Genomic DNA, 20,573 nt, shown 5'->3' with positions numbered 1-20,573 from the left:
CTGAACTTTACGAGTAATTTGCGGGGGTTGTTTGGTGCTATTTAGGTACATTCTGCTGCTATATTTTTTCACTTATTTATAAAAACTAAACATAAGGAAATAACACATATAAGATTGTTGCAAAAAAAATTATTCATTGCTTGTTTAACAGAAACTGGGTTGCCATTTTTGGGGGGATGGTAGGGACGGGACACCAGCGAGGCCACAGGAGCTCACCACCTCCCGCCTCTCAGGGGCCAGCACTGCCCACAGACACAGAGACCCAGAGAAAGAGAGAGACACACACTCAGCGACCCAGAGAGAAACACACACACTCACAGACGCATGCGTGTCTGGAGCTGCTCTGCCCACAGTGACGTCAGGTAAACAGAGCGAGCGGCTCACAGGCCAGAAACTACATTTATGGCGGGTTTGTTGCGACAAGGGCCGTCATAGCGGAAAATGCGGGAAAAGTTCCCCCCCACACCCTGAGTGTTAAAATCATGTAAAAGCCCATTTTAGCCATTAATGTGCTAGCATGTTTAGAACCATATACATTTCAGCACAGAGAATGGCCATTCAGCCCATCGTGTCTGTGCTGGCTCTTTTAAAGAACAATCTTTTCCAGCCCATTTACCTGCCTTGCCCCCATAATCCATGACATAAGCATTGAGAGCACCTTTTACTGCTTAAATCCAACACTTACAATTCTGGAGAAAAAAACATTTTGTGTGCTGAAGTTTTGTGCAATATAAATTAAAAGCGACTCGAAACAAGCTCAATTATTTTTGAGCATCTGAATTGTTTTCAAACACCTGCAACAACAACAACAAAATTACATTTGTATAGCACCTTTTACGTCAGGAGGACGTCCCAAGGCGCTGGACTGTCAGTGTTTCGAACCCGAGCTGGGGGTCAGGATCGGGGAGGGTGAAGGAGAGGGGGGAAGGAAGGTCAAAGAGGAGGGTTTTGAGACAGGTCTTGAAAGAGGCAAGGGAGGGGAGCGAGGTGGAGGGACTTCAGGATGAAGTTCTAGAGGGTGGGGACAGAGTGGCTGAAGGTCCGCTCGCCAATGGTGGGCCAGGCGAGGCGGGGGACGTGAAACAGGCAAGAGTCCACTGAATGGAGGGAGTGTCAGGTTGGTAGGGGGTTAGGATGTCACAGAGGTAGTGGGAAGCGAGACCATGGAGGGCTTTGAAGGTGAGGATCAGGATTTTGAACTGTGTCCTCTGTGTGATGGGAAGCCAGTGGAGTTGGACGAGGATGGGGATGATAGGGTCGCGGAGCCTGGCGCGGGTAGGACATGGGCTGCAGAGTTCTGGATGTTCTGCAGCCTATGCAGGGAGTAGTTGGGGAGGTCGACAAGCAGGGAGTTTGCGTAGTCAAGCCTGGATGTTATGAATACTGCAACATCGCAATAGAGCCTGAAATTCCTCAGTGTGAAGATGCCCTATTTTGTGATGGGCTAGTTTATATTTGAGTACCAGTCAGTCTAACTAGAGGCTTTTCAATGAAATAATAAACTTGCATTTTTATTGCACCTTATCTGCAGAAAAGTCTCACGCAGTTTAAATAATTAAGTCAAGTGTAGTGACTGTTTTTTGCAGGGAAATACGGCAGCCAATTTATGCACAGCACGACCCAATAAACAGCCATGAAGTAAATGCCTAATTAATCTGCACAACCGCTGGCTTGGACAACGGAGCATTTTTAAAGCAAATAAATTACCGTAGTAAGGCAATAAAACCCTCTAATTGGTCCAAGGAGGTTAGCTGATCTGTGGAGTGCTGAACTTCGTTGCAAAATATACTTATTTTGTGGCAAAGCTATTGAAATTTCTGGTGTTATTGTAATTAATCTCGGACCGCATACTAACTTTCAAATTACCCATCGAATGCAAAAACAATTTATTTGAAACTCAAATTTTCATTTAACGCAATAGGGAAGGAGCAACTTTGTGGACCTGTAATGTATAACCGTCCACACGAAGTTTCAACCGCCAGACTCCACCACAAAGCACATTCTTGATTCACTGTTAAAAGCGAAATCTAAACTGGGCATTAAAAAAGAATTAGAACTGAAAACAAAGTAAGTTGATAATGAATTTAATGGCTGAAGGATTACTGACTTGATAGCTACAGAGATTGGACTCCTCCAGATGTCACAAGTGATAAATTGGTCATTCACTTCATGGCTGCTTATGAGACATCGCTATGCGCAAAGCGGCTGTCGCATTTGCCTACAGAGACACTAACTTCATAGTAAAATCCTGTGAAGCGCTTTAAAAATAATAATAATAATCCTTGTATTTGATATAGTTCCTTATCACTTCTTTGAGACTTCTCAAAGCACTTCACACAATATACTGTAGAGTGAATTGACTGTATATTTTATGGACGAAACGTTCTGAACTTTGAGATGTTTTGTCAATGTAATAAGGAGGTATATCAAATACAAGGATTATAAGTGCATTTACAAAACATTTACTGATTTTTTTTTCTGGGGAAGTGCAGGCAGTTTGCTCACTCATATGTGTATCCCCATGAGGATCCCATTCAGTGTCCTGCCTGATCAACATTCATCCACGAAGCAAGCAAAATGTCCGGCAGGGTGAAATGTTGGGCAAGTTTCCTTACACCATGCGCCTCTGTTTACCTAGCAGTAGGTAGGAACCCAGTTGTTAGTCGATTGGTGGATCGCTTTTCCGGGAATAATAATTCCTCAAAATAATAATAAGAAGAATTTGATCACTCAATTTGATCACGACTGTTTGTGGGACACTGCTGTGTGCAATTGGCTGCTGCGATACGACCCACAAATTTACAGCCAATTCACTTTACAGTATATTCTGTGAAGTGCTTTGAGTCGTCTAGAAGACGTGAAAAGCGCTATATGAAATGCAAGGATTATTATTATTATTCAAACTGTACGATCAAGCATTATGGTTGGTGTCAAACAAAAGCTGACAGCTTTTGTTTGACACAAACGTATCACATCGACAATTGTCTCAAAGCTCAGACCATTTCATCCACAAAACATGATAAGGCGTTATATCAAATGCAAGGTTTAATATCATTATTATTTTATCACTTTTGCTGACATTGACCTTTAGTGGAGTCCGGTAGCTTAGGGGTTCAAGCACTCACCTGGGTTTCCCTTGCAGGGTGAAATGTTAGACACGTTTTCGTACTCCACACACCTCTGTTTACCGAGCAATAAGCAAATCAATTCAATCTACAGTATATTCTGTGAAGCACTTTGAGAGGTCTCGAAGATGTGATAAGGTGCTGTATCAAATGCAAGGATTATTAGTATTAAAGCTCTTCACAGGATTCAAGACACTCATCAGGATAGAACTCGCAGTCTTAGTTGATTGCATTAAATTTTCATGGCGGTTTGTGGGATATTGCTGTACGCAATTGGCTGCTGCTTTTTCCAACAAATACACAGTCACTCACTTTACAATAATTCCTTTGAAGATCTTTACGACATCTTACTGACGTGAAAGGCGCAATATCAAACACAAGGTTTATTATTACTGAATCGGCACAACTGGTTTGCATAAACCGCTATTGGCTCCGTGAAATTCAGGTCATAGATTTCATGTGTGAGAGATTGAACATCACTAGATCTGGTGTGTGAGAGGGAGCATCACCCGGTCTGATGTTGTCAAACATTATGTCCTTGCCTTTGGAGCTCTCTTCTAAAACCATTTTGCCTCACTTCTATCCCTACCATCAAAACCCTCCTGAAAACATATCTTTTCAACCATACTTTTGGTCAGCATACTTAACTCTTCCTTCCTTCTCCTTGCTCCCTATTATATTAGTTATGTAGTTCAAGATGTTCACTCTACTTGAGTGCAATTTGATGTTGTACCCAAAAAACACCTTCATTGCACTTAGTAATTATTGCCATTTACAGTTTCTCTTTAGGGAGTTTCATTGTATAAATAACTAAAGAGAAACACATTATTGCTCCTGCATGATTTTTGCAGCTAAGGAAAATAACAATACGTAAACTCTTCATTTGATGGAAAATAACTTGGGGATTAACTGGCAATGGTTGGTGCCTTGTGCTCAGTAAAGGACTCACCCTCAATTTCTCAGTGCTCGCCACCCTGACAAAACCGTCTCTGACAACTTCCTTATCTCCTTCTGTTCCCACATTCCACATCCTCTGCCAAACCCTGCATTATCTCATTCCTCCCATGGAAGAAAAACTCCCCCCTCAGTCCCTCTCAAATGATCTCTCTTCCTGCAACCTTCTCTTTCTCTTTTCTTTAGCTACAGTGACCTGAATGCCACCGTCCAGCTGCTCAGTGACTGCCATTCTTCCTTGTTTTACACAACTGCCCCCCCACCAAAATCCCACTCTACCCACTTGCCCTGGTACAACAGCCATCTCTTCTCCATCAAATCCCAATTTCATACAGTTGAATGCAGATGACACACAACTTGTATCACCTAGGCTATACGAAAATTGTTGCCAGAACCTGCAACGTTTTTGCAACTTTTAATGACCACGATGACTATATGCTCCCACTGGACATTCCATCAACCTGCCCTGTGCTCCCATTGGACCATCCACCTGTCCAACAACCCATCCCACACTCTCATTGAGCCATCCTACCTACAGGTAACAGAGAAGAGAGATTTGACAAATGTTAGAAAGGCTTTGGAAACTAGAGCAATGATAATGTGTTTTCATTGATTTTATGTTTCTTTTATTTGCCTTCAGTTTTTTACCTCTCCACTCCTGAAAGCAGTGATCCATGCAAGAGTGCAGCTCTACAGCCACTAATATCCTTCTCGTGCTTTACTGTGGTGAATAAAGCCAGACACCAGGTAGCCTATTTGATAGTGTGTCTATCACAACTGAGCTTCATCCTGTCCTCATCTAATTCCACATGTATCAGATTTCCAGCAGAGGTCAGTAGATAATGATGAGACACCTAAAGATTCACCTCGTCTGAGCTTTAAAGCAACAACAACTTGAATTTCTATAACGCCCCTCATGCAGGGTAGCATCCCAGAGCACTTGGCAATGGCAGAACATAACGCCAAGCCAGGGTAGTGGGAGGTGACAGTAGGCACGGTTGAAAAGAAAGTTCTTCAGGCCTGAACATGGGGAACAAAGAGGCAAAACGGAGGGATGGATGAAGAGTGTTACAGAGTTTCCAGGCATAGTGGCTAAAAGCGCGTTCACCAATGGTGGAATGGAGGGCACGAGGGAAATGCAGTAGGCTGGAGCCAGTCAAGCAGAGACAGAGGTTGTGGGGTAAGCAGGTGGGAGAGGTATGAAGGTGATGAAGGGATTTGAAAACGAGTGTGAGGATCTTGAAATCGATCTGTTCAGTGATAGGAAGTCAGTGAAGCCTGGCTAGAACTGGTGTGATGGGGTTACAGAATTTAGGGAGGGTGAGAATGCGGGCAGCAGAGTTTTGGATCACCTGGATCTTGGTGCATGGTGGAACTGGGGAGACTGACGAGCAGTGCGTTGGAGTAATCGAAGCAGGAGGTGACAAACGCATGTATGAGTGTTTCGGCTGTGTCTGGTGTAATAATAATAATAATAATAATCCTTGCATTTGATATAGCGCTTTTCACGTCGAGAGGTTGTCCCAAAGCACTTCACAGAACACACTGTAAAGTGCATTGACTGTATATTTGTGGGCGAACGCGGCAGCCAATTGCGCACAGCAATGTCCCACAAACAGTCGTAGATTGAAAATGACCAATTTGTTATTGTTTTGTTTTGGAGAGATTATTATAGGCGTGTGGAGTAAGGAAACTTGCCCAAGGTTTTGCCCTGCCTGGAATTGAACTCAGGTCTCTCACTTGCAAAGCGTGTGCTCTAACCACTGAGCTACAGGACTCCACTGTAAGTCACTTACACTGTGTGTAAGGTATGGTCGGAGGCAGGCATTGTGATGGGGAAGGTGATCCTGGTCAGGGACCAGATGTGGGGAAGGAAGGACAGCTCTGGGTTGAACCTGACACTTAGGTTGTGTACCGGTTTAGTGAGTCTGAGGGATAGGCCGAGGAGATCAGAGCTGCAGAACACAAGATGTTCCCGGGAGCCAATGAGTATGGCTTCCATCTGGTCAACATTTAATTGTAAGAAGTTTGCACTTGCGAAATTTTGGGTTCAAGCGTTTGTCAGAAACCACACCAAGGATATTATTAAAACGTTTTATTAGCAATTATAAAACCACACAAGAATAAGCATCACATTACACTCGACACATTATCATTACTCGTCGTGCTTACATGACTACTAAAGCAGTATCTTAACAAGATACACTCAATACTAAAATTCTAAACATACATTAAAAAACATTATGTGATATACGAAATGTGCCTAAATCATCTCAAACTGTTTTGTATGTATGTTGGGTGCGTGTTTTAGTAAGTAGGAGAGATACTACCTAGCAGGCAGGAAGTCATGACGAAGTCCTAAGGCTGGCGCAAAACTTAAACACTGTCTCTGTTGAGCTGTTGGCTGCAAATGTCTCTGACTTGCTTCTAGCTGCAAACATCTAAGGCTGAACTTGTCCTCTATGTGGTCAACTCCGGCGAGAGCTGGACTTATCCTCTTTCCGGTCCACTCCGGCAAGAGCTGGACTTGTCTCTTTCCTTCTACCTGCTTCTCTTCTCTTTCTCCTTTTCTCCTCTTTCTACCTTTCTCCTCAGAGGCTCAACAGAGGCTCTCCAGAGACACTTCAGAGGTCCTTCATGAGGCTCTTCCAAGTCTCGTCCAGCAGCTCTTCCCGCAGCTTCTTTCTAGTTTTGGCTATCGATTTTTATACCCTTTTTCATACCCCTTTTTCTGCGTTCTAACTCTTTCCCAAGACTTCTTTCTCACACTCCCTGCACTTTCCCGGATATTCTTTCCCTATCTTCAAATTGTTTCTCCTTGTACCAGCTAGTGGTATCTTCTACAAGAGAACAATACTCCTCTCATTTCATCTTATCTAGATTTCCCTCAGTTTTAATTGCTAGTTTGTATCCCATCCATTCTCCTGGCCCAGTTGTCCCAGGTTCCTATCTCTCCTGCCCATAAGTCACATGCCCTTGTAAGCGCAGATAGCCTACCATCCATTCTCTAGATCCAGCTATCCTTATCTTCCCTGGCCATGGGTCACATTCCAGTGTACTTCTCCTAGCTTGGTGACTCTTTACTAGGACTGTATTGTGTGTGTGTGTCACATGGCAGTTTTTATTTCTTTACTTCATTCTACTTAATTCATCTATTCACAACATGATCAATACTAATGATTTTTATACTATAATCCCAACTATTTACACATTCATCCAGGCCCTGCTGTCTGCCAGACAAGCTTACAGAACATCGGCGGATCTGGAGTCACAACTGGAGGAGGAGAAGTAGATTTGTGTGTGATCTGCATACATGTGGAAGTTTACCGTGTGTCTGTAGATGACATCGCCAAGCGTGAGCATGCAGATGAGGAAGAGGAGGGGGCCAAGAATGGAGCCCTGGTGTACCCCACAGGTGACCGGGCGTGGGCGGGAGTTGAAATCGTTTGAAGAGACAAAGAGAAGGCAGTTCTCTTGGTGATGGCAGTTCTCTTGATGTCTCTTGGTGACATCATTTGCAGACACGGGGTCAACTTCCATGTGTACGTGGATGACACCCAACTTTATGTCTCTGCCTCCACCCTTGACCCCAGGACCACTGTTGTCCTGACAGACTGTCTGTCAGACCTCAAGTCCTGCATGAGAGCCAACTTTCTACAGTTGAACAGCAGTGCCATGAAGTTGTTGATATCCATAACTGTGCCATATCTAACTGTCATCTGGATTAAACTGGAAATGAAGCCAAGCTACTGACATCTCTTCTCTTAAGATGTATTGCATGTTGCGGTATGTTGCCATACTGCAACATGCCATACCCTTGAGTCTTGTTGATTAACTTCTTTCCATACGAAGCCTGGCCCAGTTTCACAACCTATTACGAATGTTCAACATCTGGATGAAATACAAAGAAGCTTTATTCCACTTAGGCTGAGATGAGAAGTTTAACTGAGGTCCCATCTACTTCTTTTCAGGTGGATATTAAAGACCCTATAACACTCTTTGAAAAGAGAAGGAATTTTTTCCAGCATCCTGGCCAACAACCCTCCAGATTGATCAGTTATTTTCCTCACTCTTATTCATGGGATATTGTTGGTGCAAATGGCTGTCAAGTTTCTCGACAAAATCACTTACTACAGTCAATAATATTTATCTATGAAAAATATTGAGATGTTTTGATAAGGCCTTTGAGATAAAAGTTCTTTCTTTTAGACAATTTTAAAACAATATATTTGATTTATATAACATAACATTTATATAACAGGTGCCCATCCAGCACTGTCAATGGACTTAAGACGTTCTCCCATCGTGAAAAGCTTACCAAGTGGGAAAAGAATGGGAAATATAGCTGTTTTTATCGAAATCTTTTTCCATTGATCTAGGATTCTAAATAAAGGACCACTGAATTTTTGTTTTCTTTAAAATTAATGAAAACATATTTTAAAAATGCCCTTGATGATTCCATAATTAAATCTACCACTTTATGTCCCACAAACAGCCATGAAGTGAGTGATCAATTTTATGTGGGGGATAATTGCCTGGAATACCTGGAGAAACTCCCTGCTCTTTTTGAACAGTGTAATGGGATGTTTAATGTCTAGTTGAACAGGCAGACTGGACCTTGGTTTAACATTTCATCTGAAGAATGGCACCTCAAAATATGCAGCACTGCATTTGGAGTGTCAGGCTAGACTATATTCAATATTCAAGTATTGAAGTGGGACTTGAACCTGACTCAGAGGGCAAGCATGGTAAAAATTGAACCAGGCTGAGGGTGGACAACACAGAAGGAGTTCCAGACATTCGAGGCATAATGTTTGAAGGCCTGGTCAGCAATAGTGGTGAAGAGAGGCTGAGGGCCACACAGAAAGCAGAAATTAGCCAAGCGATGATACAAACAGTAAGGTGGGGTAGGAGAGATAGGTATGTGGTAGTGCATGAAAGGATTTATAGGTGAGATTGAATACCCTGAAATTGATCCGTTGGGAGACATGGAGACAGTGAAGCCTGGCAACATCTGGGGTGATGAATGGTGTCCTACAAGGGGCAATAAAGGGCACAATTGAGAGTAAAAGGTATAAAAGTAAAAGTTACAGAATACACTGTGCCATCTGACATGAAACACGGTGGTGCTATGCGTACTGTTTCTTCAGCAGATTGGATTAAGATGTTGCTCAGGGAATTCAATGTTTTAGACTGAAGACTTTTAACAGCTATTGACTTTTAAGATACTGCACAAGTCATTACTGCAATTGTTTTTTTTATCTCAATGATCAATGATTACAGTCCTGAAACATCAGTGTCCTGAGCTGGTGCTCAACATTGACTGTTAAATTGCAGATTAGTGCTCCCTCAATGGTTCATTCAGTAAATGTACAACACAGAGTGGTATTGATTTGCTCCCAGCTCTGCCCTGAATTTGCTGATCTGGGCCAGTAGTCAGAACACGACACTTGGTCTGAGCTCCTTTTTGTCTAAGAGTGAAAAAATAGCCAATAGTTCCTACTTCTGGTCACTGTCTAACACTCTGGTCGAAAGTACATGCGAGTGGATGTCAGGTGAGGAAGGCATTGGATTCATATTATGGCCAAACCACTTACAGCCAAACAACCTACTGACAGTCACTGTTCAGAGCTGCGAGGAATGGCCACTCGGATAAGACACTGTGGGCTGCTGGTGTCAGTGAAACTGTACCCCCAAGTGAGTTAGCACTCTCAGGAGAGAAAGCACAAATGCAGAAGAAGAAATGTAGATTAATTAGATACATCTATTTTGGATTGAGTCTTATTCTTGCCATTGTGTCTTAATTAGGGTAGTTGATGGTAATTGCTATCTGCTAACCATTTTCCACTATTGGAACTGGAGCAGAGATATAGGGATACAGGCACTAACTCCTCACAGGAATGTAAAATTAACACATTTATTTTGCTTAACATCCCAAATTACAGCAGGCATCTTAATTTAGATCACTAATATTTAATATATAATATTGCACCCTTGTGCTTGTTAAGACTCATACCACGCCATATGAAATACAATTTAAATACCTGTAGCAGGATAGTGGGGCGCACCCAAAAACATGCAATATGTTAGTTTTTGCACCACTGACAATACCTGTAATCATTTTATTGTAAGTGTTAAAATTATGCAGCAGATGTGTAATCAGCTTTATTTGATCTGGAGCTGTTTATTCTTAATGTAACTTTTTTTGTGTTTGGGTAAAGCTGTATTTTTTTCCTTTTGAAAAAGATGACTTAGGAATCCTGGTGCCATACAGTGTCCTTGCCTGAGAGGGCAGTGTGGGGTTGGGCTTGGTGCCAGCCCATTGGCCAGTGCCAGTGTCACCCTGAAACCAGCAGAAGTTGGAGCCTGGTGGCAGTCCAGGGAAAACCTCAATCCTCTCTTCTCTCCCACAATTTTAATGAAGAGTCTATTATTATGCATGTTTAAAATCTCCAGCCTCTTTGGGGCTTTGATCTGATCATCCATCAAATGGTTTTCTAAGTCTGAGACTTCAACAAATAAATTGCATTGGGGTGTAAATGACAGTAATTTCTAATCATGGAAAACAAAGAAATAGGTCGAATAATAGGGGGAGGAAGATAACTTGACTGCACATAACCCGAAGCTGAGATAAAATGTAAATGGTTAGTGTGCACTGAACTGCGCAATGGTTTGAAATTTTAGACAAGAGCAGAATAGGGAAATGTAAAGAACTGCACAGATGGGTTGTGTACAGATTATCACTCAACATCTTAAAGCTACCAAAGTATCTGCCAATTCACTAATTGCATGAATAATTAAAGCCAGATTTTACAACCAAGCTCCGAGGAATATTTTCTTCAGTATTGAAGCCAATAAATAATTGACGCTCCGGTCTGAATCCTGTCCTGCCTAAGGAGTTTGATGCATTGCGAATAGAGAGGCACAGGCACAAACAGCAACTTTATTTCATACCTCCTAAGGCTTATGCTAAACTCTGATGTTGTTAATACATCTCTATTATCATTTTCACTTCCATCACTTTTAATTCTCCATAGTTAACAGTAACATGTCTGAAGCAGCAATAGATGAATATGTTGACAAGGAATGAACAGCTTACAAAAGAATGCATTACATTTATTTGGCAGTAGATATGCCTATTGAAGAAAAAGACAAAACTGCAATGTTTGAAGTAATTGTTAAAGTACTTTAAAGGGATTGTCTAAAACTAATAGTTTGTACCTGTATTCTGTTTTTGAAAACATTATGTCTTAACATACAGCACTTGTGAGTTGTGTTCCCCAAACCTCAGCATTTTCTTTATTGTTTGTGTTTTCATCGTATTTGAGTGTCAGCCTGGCTCAGTTGATAACACTTTTGCCACTGAGTAAGAAGATTATGGATTCCAACCCACGTTGGGACTTGGAACCCATCTAGTCCATGGGAACTTGGGACTCTAATGAGTGTGCTGGATGCGTGCTGCATTGCCGGAGGTACCGTAAATTGGATGAGATGTTAAACTGAGGTCCCTTCTGCCTGGCCAGGTGGAGGTTAAGATCCCATGGCACTATTTAAAAAGAGAAGGGAGTTTCTCCTAATGTCTTCCTCCAAATAAAATTAATCTTTCACCCCATAGTTGTTTGTGGGACATTTCTGCGCCCATATTGGCTTTCACATTTGCCCATAAAATAAACAGTCATACCACTTCACAGTATATCATGTGAAACTTTGAGACATCTTGATGTGTAAAGACACAATATCAAATGTAAGGATTATTATTATAAATAGGAGCATATTATTTAACAATACACCTACAGTTGAAAAATAATCCATCCACCTATGTGACCTGGGTTCAAGTTAGTTCAAACTGATTGGGATGAAAGCACAAGGTTTCCCAAGGGAAGAAAATATATATTCTCAATCCAGCTCTTAATGAACAATTCAATTTAACTTTCGTCAGGCTGGTGATTTGGGGTTGAATCATTTAAAAATTTTAGACATTCCGATTTACCATATTCAATTCAAAATGCTGCTGGTGCTGACCTGAGTCTGTTAAAAGATTTTCACTCGAGTTAAGGAATGTGAGTGATAACTTTTCACCTATATGGATATTGGGTGAGCACAGGGTGAGCTCAAGCTCATCCCATCTCATGGTGAGACAGCCTCTGCTGACCTTCACTAACTGGGATCAATCATGAACCAGATAACTTTTCTTAAGTTACAAGGATTTACATGGGAGTGATGCAACATGGAATCAGGCCATTTGGGCCAACTATATATTCCACACAAGTTCCCACCGATCTTATTCCCCTCACCCGTACTTCACTATTCCTCACTATTCCCCTTTCCCTCACTCAGTATCACATGGAAATACACCACTATTTGTTTCCACCACAATGGTAGGCAATGCTCAGCAACTATGGGGCAGGCTAAGTCAGCCCCTGTGTGAAAAAACAGCAAAAAATTGGAGTAAAATTGTTATTACTGGGCAGGAAAGCTCTTACCTTTTTCAACAATAAATCTTTTGTTTTTGACACAGAATAACTGATTGATATAAATCACATTCTTTTCCCATTCTGCAGCCTAGACATTGTTATTTTACAGTAATCTTGTCTTCGAAGTTGAGCTTCACCCCATCAGTTTGATTTTACAAGAGATGGGTAGGCAGAACATACCCCTTCAGGAGCAACTAGCTTGAGTGAGAGCATGTACATGTGTGCCTACCACAGAAATGCATTACAATATATTACTTGCAAGTGTCTGCTAGTGGTGCCCAATCACCCATGGAAAAAGTGATTAAGGAGAACAGCATCACAAAGAACCCTGTTTGCAGTGCAATCTGCTTCATGCACACACCACTTGGTCACCTGCCTCCACCATCCATCTGTCATTATTGCCCTCTGACAGGTTGACCGTAATATCATGCAGTGTTGCCATGTGGCATTGGATGCAACAGACAGCAACATTTTGAAACTTTCAGGCTTTGTTCACGATGTATCATGGTCTGTCTGCACTGAAATTTACACCTCAGGCTGAATAAATACAAAACAAAAGATTATATATTAAAGTAAGTTTCATTATTTCGAGGGGGAGAAAGGAAATACACCATGTGATATTACCAGCGGTTATCATTATCACATGGTTCATGTGGAAATTCATAATTGGAGTCCTGAACTAAAGAAAGACAGACCCTATAATTTTATAGTGCATTATCATGCCGAGTGTAGTGACTGATAACTCATGGGTTCCAACTACCCACTCAATCACCAGTGAAAAATAAACTGTCATCCATTAAAAATAAATCTGAAAGATAAAGCAAACTTTTATAGAGCCACAGGTTAATGCTTTGCTTAAAGGTCACTGACGGTCAATTGTCCTTGCAGGGGCTTCTTCTTTATAGTGCTGAATTGACAAGGATACATAACTCATGGGTGCTTCCAGCATACATATGTTCAGGCTATTGGCATTGCATATCACCTGCACTCTCACTGACTGAGAGCCATTCTTCTATCAATAGATACAAGCAATCACCACAGGTGCACAGATGGTACATGGATATTTGATAGGATGTAAGATATTGGGGAGGTCAGCAACCACACAAGGTAACAAGCGTCTCTGGTTCCCTGCTCTAAAAGAAAGCTTATTTCAACAAAATAAATTATTCCTTTGTGGTTATTAGACCTCCTGAGTTATCAAATACACATAGAATATTGAAGATAAATTGCTAAGTAGAAAACCATAATTTAATAAACTAGTCAGGATGGATTCGTAAAAAACAATACTTAACTTATTGTCCAACTAGAGTAGATGATGGCTAATAATTATTTTGTATCATATGTTTTCTCGTGCACCAAAATGTAACAAGTCTGCTTATATACCTTAACCCCACAGCTTACCATACCTGTTAATGGGGAATGTAGGGTTGGAACCTCTGCTGGATGCTATTACATGCATTCTTGTCATTAGTTGCCATAATGTTGGAACAGCAATGAACACCTCCTGAAGTCTGGGTGATGCTCCATATATATCCTGCAGTGTATTTTTGCTGAGCAAATAAACAGTTCTGCTCATAGAATGGCCCCAGTAATTTATAGGCAATCAACCCCCTTTCAGCAACTGAATAAGCTTGGTTGCACCATTAAAATGTTTGAACAGAATTGTGGCGGCGGGGAAGGGAGGGGAATTATTGTAAAAACTACAGGTAAATTCAGTGAAGATCGGAAAAATCTTCCACAAATCAATAATTTCTACCCATGTTAAAGGCAGTCAGAGAACAACATTGCTCACAGAATAACTCCAAACACTTTGAGTAACGCCAAGGGTGCTAGGATCTAGCCCTGAAGTATGTTGTATACCTGCAGTACTGTTCTGAGCTCACTTGTGCATTATCCCAGGTTTCAGATGTCATCTGCAGACCCATGATTTGCAGGTCCATTGGCAGAACTACAATTCATCCCATCCCAGAAACCGAACAACTGCTTTTTCAGAGAAAAAGATTTTTTTTACCGATTCAATGTGACAAAAAAATTCAGCTTCTTATAGTAAATCAGTAAAAAACTGAGCTGAAAGATTTCTTCTCACAGGACACCCTGGGAGGAGAGGTCAGAAACAATTCAATATGTGTGTATCAGCCTGCCACAGTTAGTAACACACTTGCTTCTGATCAGAAGGTTGTGGGTTCAAGACCCATGTTGGGACTTTGAACTCAAAGTTTAGACTGACACTCCAATACAGTGCTAGGGCTGTACTGCATTGTCAGCAGTGTCATCCTTTTGATGAGCCGTTAAATCGAGGTTCAGGTCGATTCAAGATCCTCACCCTCGTATTCGACTTCAAGATCCTCACCCTTGTATTCAAGTCCCTGCACTCCTCTGCACCCCTCTAACTCTCTGACCTCCTCTCTCCTCAAAACAGCACTCATTATCTTTGTTCCTCCGGGTCTGGCCTCCTCCTTGTCCCCGAGTCCTCCGCTCCACCCTCAGCGGCCTGGCCTTCAGCCACTATGCCCCAAGGCTCTGGAACTGCCTTCCTCACTCCCTTTGTCTCGCTCCCTCCCTTCCCATTTTCAGGTCTCTGCTGAAAACCTTTTTGACCGTGCTTTGGTCACTTTCTTCCCCCTCCCCCTGGCTCGGTCCTGGGATCCGTTACTGTGAAGCGCTCTGAGACACCGTCCAGCGTGGAGGGCACTATATAAATCCAAGTTGTTGTTGTTGTTATGTTGAAGATCCCATAGCACTTTTTTTGAGAAGAGTGTTTCTCCAATGTCCAGGCCAACAATCACCCTAATAAAATTGTTCATTACCTTAATGGGAAATTGCTGAGCAAGTTGGCTGCTGTGTTTGCCTATAAAATATACACTAACTTTGCATAAATCTTGTGAAGCGCTATGGGATGTCATTCTGACATGAATGGTGTTATAAGAAATGTAATGATTTTTAGTAATTATAAGAGCCCAAAGGTAGATGCCATTCCTCTTCACATCTGCATGCATAGACATCTTTCCAGTTTTGCACAGCAAGGGCTAAATGAACATGTAAAAACGTGTACACATTGCATGACGTTGAAATATTGAGCAGTGGGAATCTAGATGCAAATTTTGCAGTAACCAATTCAGCAATGAAAGATTTCAGGCACAATTAGCCAAAGGCTTTACAGGATGCACACATTGCTAACTATTGCCTTGTTTTTTATTTTTCAAATCAAAAGGGTTTTCAGAAAAAAACAGTGGTTGTGGATTGAAGATTGTTTCCCTATTCAGGAAATAACAGAAATAACTGCCGCAAGGAGCCAGTTATATAATTGATAACCAAGGGAGGTATGGAAGGTGCAGGGAACCTAGAAAATGGAAGGGTTTCCAGCCTGTTGCACAGAATTCATGTGTGACTTTGAATTCCAGAACAGTGCTGAGCCCCATTGTGAGAAGGCGGCAAAACAACAGTCAATGCAAAAAGGTATGAATTAGCGTGCTGCACTGCATGTACCTTGATGTAATATTGTATGGTACTAAATAGACACTTGTTTCACTTATGGTCACTCTACATCATATGACTTGGTGGCAGAGATTGGATAGGTGGTGAAGTGAGGCAACACATTCCCCTGATACCAGTCACCACAGCAGCAGATCACCAATGTAGGCCCCACCCTACCTCAGATAATAGCTCTGCGAAAAGTCCTGAGAATACTGAGGTAACACTGGACGGTGAGAGCACTGCCAAGGGGAGGAAGAGGAGAATGGAAGATGGCAAGGCAGTAGATGCAGATCTCAGTGAACCCGTGTTTAAATAGAGGCTGTGAACTATGAGCAGCAGTTGAGACAACTTTGAATGGTATTGAGGAACTTGTACAGAATGTATATTATAATGTGCAGGTTCCAATATGACAACCTGAATATGTTCTTACAGGACTGATTTACTGCAGGGATCTATGGATCAGTGCACAGATTGTGCATGATTCTCTCAGGATGTTATGCTTGCCCTACAATAGATTGGTACATCTTCTGCTGGTAGTTATGGATGTAGGGACAATGGATGCTAACTCAGGTCCCTGTCAGATCTCAGTCATCAGATAGATTTTCTTCTGTCAGTTCCAGTGATAGCTCCATTATTTGTTGTCGCACAGAGGCTTCTCACGCATCCACAGGAGTATGGACGAGCTCCACATTTGATGTTTCAATGCACTCTTTTCAAGAACCTTTTCACTGAAGGTGCTATACAAATGTAATCGTGCTGTTGTTGTTCCACTGATGGCCCCAGCATTATGATAATCACAGGGCAATCGTACAGTTACACTCTCAAGCAGAAGTGGTTACTTACATTCCTTAATTCATCAAATACTGCAGCACATTGTCACAAAATTATTTATTCTTTATCACTACAATAGCTCGTTCGTATAAAACAGGAACAGGCATCTGTTGTAGGAAAGAAGCAGAACAATCAGAATGCTAGGTCACTGTATGAAGAAGGACTGGGAATAAACAACTAACAACTTACTTTCTGAAGAAATGTTCCACTTGTGCCCTATAACCATATTTTCTGCATTTATTCATCTTTGGATGTAATTCATCATTCATTCCTCCTGATATAAAAGTTCTATATAAATACAAGTTGTATCTTGCACTCCAGCCTGTTTAGTTTCCAGAAACTCCTGCATGTCTGGTAAAGGGTAAGCCATTGCTAGCCCACGTTCAATAGCACGTTAGGGCAGCATTTAACATCCTACTATTCGTTTGACTGTTTTGCCAATGTGGTTTCGCAAAAGACCAATTGATCCATCCATCGCTGCTCCTGCATACACAACTTTGCATTTCCTCAGTTCTTGCTGAGTTCAGCAAAGCCTTCATTCTAGGTCACCTTAGAATTGGTGTACAGAAGTGAATCATTTCATTTGTGTGCCACCAATCCCATGAAAATTCAGTTAAAAAGCCACCATACATTAACTGTACTACTTCAACAAGCTCAAACTCAAATAGGGCACATGGGCAGCTGTTCTCTTGAAACACTTAAGGACCTTCCCCCCAAAAATTACCAATTCTGAGATTCAGAGCTACATTTATAAAACTATTGACTCAATTTCTGCCACATTTACACTCTCCATCAATAGCACAGTTTTGCACCCAATGGAGAATCATCCCATATCCAAACAGATGGATTTTTATAGATAATTTGGAATGACATACAAATATAAATCATCCAGAACCAGGGTAGCAGGATTTTCCAAAACAATACTTATAATAAGATACAAATCATGGCCTTTAATTCAATGAAGGTAATCAGATAAATGAAACCATTGAATTTTCACCTCAGTGTCATAATGATTTAGTAGCTTGCCATATGATTTATTCAAATGTTAAATACGAGTTAGATTGTAATGCAAATCTAGGTTTAGTATTATGAGTGGTGGGCACGCCATTTGAATTTTCTCCACACTTCATAGATATTAATCCATGGTGGAATATGCTTTTGTAGGTACTGATTGGCCACTGGTACTTTGTCCAAATGGCCATTCTTTCTATGTGATCCTGGACAGTTAACTGAACTCTGCCCTTAAACCAATGCATGCATACTTTTCAGCAATAATAATACTACTAATAATACTGATACTAATATTACTACTAGTAATAATAATAATAAACAAGAATATTATATCCATCAAAATAGAAAGTAGCTCACCTGAACCAACAGAAATGGCAAATGGAATGAAATTTGTCGTTAAAAAGAAAATGATTTCTTGTAGAAAAGATGAATGGGAGAAAAAATCATGCATGGTCAATTTCCAAATGAAATGAAAGAACAAGGCCTAGATATGAATCAAAGCTACAACTGGTTGACTAACAGGGATCTGAGAGCTGAAACAGAAGCTCTCATAATATCAGCACAAGACCAAACTATTACTAACCGTTATTATAAAAATAAGATCTTAAAGAGAAACATTGATCCAAAATGCCAAATATGTCATCAGGCCTAGAAACAGTGGACCACATATTGTCATCATATCCAGCCCTAGCACATTCAAAGTATCTTATTTGATATAACAATTTAGCTAAATATATTCCCTGGACAATTTGTAAACACTTTGATATTGGTGTAAAGACCAACTGGTGTGAACATCAACCAGCAAATGTGACATTGAAAAATAACATTAATCTAAAATTCACAAGTACATATAGATAGAACAGTAATCTGTAACAAACCAGATATTATCATAAAAAAACTAGATTCACAGTGGGAGGATGTCTCAAAACACTTTACAGGATTTACTGTAAAGTGGAGTGTTTTAGAGGCAATCAGCAGCAGGAACTTTGTCTTATTTTCGCTTCCCTAGCCTGCCCAGGGTCATTAGGGTCAAATGCTGTTGCTGGTAGTATATGTGATTGGGGTGCTTAAGCAATTGCCTCACGATTTTCTTCTGAGGTGTGTGATATAAGTGATATAACTCTATTGATCGTCTCACAGCAAGAGGACTTTGGTTTGATTTGCAGCGGGGGAAACGTTCAGCAAGTTTCCTTAATCCACACACCTCTGTTTACCTAGCATTGGCAGATCACTTTTCTGGGGATAATAATCCTCCAAAAAACAAAAAAAGAGCTTCTCCTCTAGTCCCTGCACCGTCTCAAGCGGCATTCCTCAGGGCTCAGTCCTTGGTCCCCTCCTCTTCACCCACTACATGCTCCCCCTTGGTGACGTCATTCGCAGACATGGGGTAAATTTCCACATGTTTGCGGATGACACCCAACTCTATCTCTCTGCCTCCAGCCTCAACGCCAGGACTACTGGCGTCCTGACCGACTGCCTGTCCGACATCAAGTCCTGGACGAGGGACAACTTTCTCCAACTGAACGTCAACAAGACCGATTGGCTTGTGCCAGCACCTCCGCACCTCAGGCGCTGGCAGCATCAGCCTCCATGGTTGCACACTCAACCTCACTAAGCCAGTCAGGAACCTAGGTATCTTGTTTGACCCTGAATTGTCCTTTCTTCCCAACACCCCCGCCACTGTCTCACCCCTCAGGCTGCCGAAACCCTCACCCACGCATTCGTCATTCGTCATCTCAAGGCTCGATTAAGGAAATTCCCTCCTCATCGCCCTTCCCAACTCTTCCCTTCGCAAGCTGCAGATCATCCAAAACTCTGCAGCTCGTGTACTCTCACGCACCAGGCTCCGTGACCCCATCACTCCCACCCTCGCCCGACTCCACTGGCTCCCCATCCCCCAGAGGGTCAAATTCAAGAACCCCGTCCTCACTTTCAAGACCATCCATGGCCTTGCCCCCTCTACCTCTCTGACCTGCTGACTCCCTACCAACCTGCCTGCTCCCTCTGTTCAGCGGGCTCTGGCCTGCTCCATGTCTCCCACCCGACCCGCCCTATCATCGGTGGCTGAGCTTTCAACCTCTCTGCCCCCACACTCTGGAACTCCATCCCACGGTCCCTTTGCCTCACTTCCTCCCTTGCCTCCTTCAAGGCCGGTCTCAAGACCCTCCTCTTCGAGCGTACCTTCGGTCACCCTCCTACCTCTCTGCCTTCCCTCACCCCTACCCCACCCCTCCACCATACTCGGGTCCTGACCCCTGACTGTCCAGTGCCTTGGGACGTCCTCCCAACCTGAAAGGCGCTCTATAAACATAATTTTGTTGTTGTTGTTCACCTCCTTAACTTATTTAACTTATTTTCTCAGTACAAGTTCTCGGGACAGCTAAAGTCAAAATCCATCAGCACAATTTTTTAGTTTAACTTTTCGAAAGAGTAACAATCTCCTTGTGAGTTTTGTGCTCCATAATATAACTTGACCACATCGGGCCTTTGAGTTCACAGCCTAGACTGACACCCCAGTGGAGTGGTGGAGAAGAGAGCTGCATTGTCAGTGGACCGTCCTTCAGATGAACCATTAAACCAAGGTCTTGTCTGCTTATTCATGTGGCAGCTAAAGATCCTATGGCACTATTCGAAAAGAGAAGGTGTCCTGGCCGACAATCTGCTAGATAAAATCAATCATTCACTTCATTGCTCTTTGTGGGAC

The sequence above is a fragment of the Callorhinchus milii genome, unplaced genomic scaffold (genome assembly GCF_018977255.1).
Source record: "Callorhinchus milii isolate IMCB2004 unplaced genomic scaffold, IMCB_Cmil_1.0 Scaffold3, whole genome shotgun sequence".
In the NCBI taxonomy this organism is placed as follows: Eukaryota; Metazoa; Chordata; class Chondrichthyes; order Chimaeriformes; family Callorhinchidae; genus Callorhinchus; species Callorhinchus milii.
The sequence above is the reverse complement of the archived record's forward strand: the minus strand, read 5'-3'. Positions refer to the sequence as shown.